The following is a 1396-nucleotide window of genomic DNA, read 5'->3' on the forward strand; positions in this document are numbered from 1 at the left end:
GGGCACAAATCTTTCACACTCTGTCATCCTGCCAGTGTACTCTGCCTTGAGGTGACATAAAGTATAGTGCAAAATTGTCCCTCATTACTGAAACCGTCACAGAACTTCTAGTGGTAATATTTCCAATGACAACATCCATCTTCGCCAGTAACTTGCTCTTCTCTCCAACCTGCACTTTCTCCTCTACAACCTGTCAAAGAAGGGCTGTAGGAACATGCTATATCTAGTTTTCCAGTAGCCAATCCCGTTCGGAAGGCCACAAGGGTCAATTTTAAAAACCAGATCCGGCGTAATCCGTCAAAAAACGGATAGAAAAACGGATGAACCGGATGAGACGGATCCGGTTTTGTCTGTCAAGAACAAGACGGATCCGGTAGAAAACCGGATCCGGCACATCAGGTTTTACAAAACATTTGCCGGATCCGGCATTCCGGCACGACGCCGGATCGCGCCTGACGCCGAAAACCTGATGTGTGAAAGTAGCCTAAGAGGAACATACTAAAAACAAACTCAGCACATCAAACATTTTTTTTTTTTAAACTAGAACTGTTCTCCAGAACCTGCACTACAGTGCACAGAACTCTCGACAGTCTACTTCACTACGCAGTGGCTAGTAGTGAGGGACCCCACAGCCGTGGAGCCCCCGGGGATACTGAGGGTGTCCATTCAAGTCCTCTTCTTTTCCATGCCGGCCTCTCCTTGAGTGTGGAGCAGGTTCCACACTTCCTGCTCCCGGGCCTTCTTCTTCCTGATCACCTCCGCTACCCACACGGAGGGAACAGCACGGGCCCTGGAGTCCGGTGGGCGGGACTCCACTGAAAAAGACCGCAAGACAGAAACGGATGAAGATTTCTGCGGCCCAGCAGCCGCTGGGGTCAGGTGGCAAATGGGGACAACCGGGTCCTCGGGGGCTGGAATCACAGGGCCCGCTAAGTCGGCCGCAGCCGACTCCAGCAGCGGCATAACTGCGGCCTCAGGACAGGCCGCATCCACTACTTCCAACGGAGCCGGAGTAATGGCCGATTTCAACGATGCAGCTGCTATTAGCAGGGGAAGCGCAGCAGCGTCTTCTTTGGGTGAGCTCTGCACTGGTGACTCCGGGCGGGGTAGTTCGGGGACATGAGCGGGGTCCTCGCTCAGCTCCGCATACACCACAAGGCCCGTTTTAACTAGGCCTTCCGGTGCGCAGAGGGCCGTGTGCTGCAGCAGAATGGTGGGGGCCGCTTGCGGAGGCACTGGTAGGGCCAGGGGTACTCTCACCTTCCCCGGTGCTGCGGCCTCCGTCCCATCATCACGCGGTTTCCCCCGCAGCCTCCGTTCCTTGCTCCACTGTCCTGCGGGCCTTCCCTCCGGACTCGGGGGCTCCGCTGAGAAGTCCTCTGCTGGTATTGGTGGC

This window comes from Dendrobates tinctorius, unplaced genomic scaffold (genome assembly GCF_039654945.1).
Source record: "Dendrobates tinctorius isolate UK_male_01 unplaced genomic scaffold, ASM3965494v1 ptg000245l, whole genome shotgun sequence".
Lineage (NCBI taxonomy): Eukaryota > Metazoa > Chordata > Amphibia > Anura > Dendrobatidae > Dendrobates > Dendrobates tinctorius.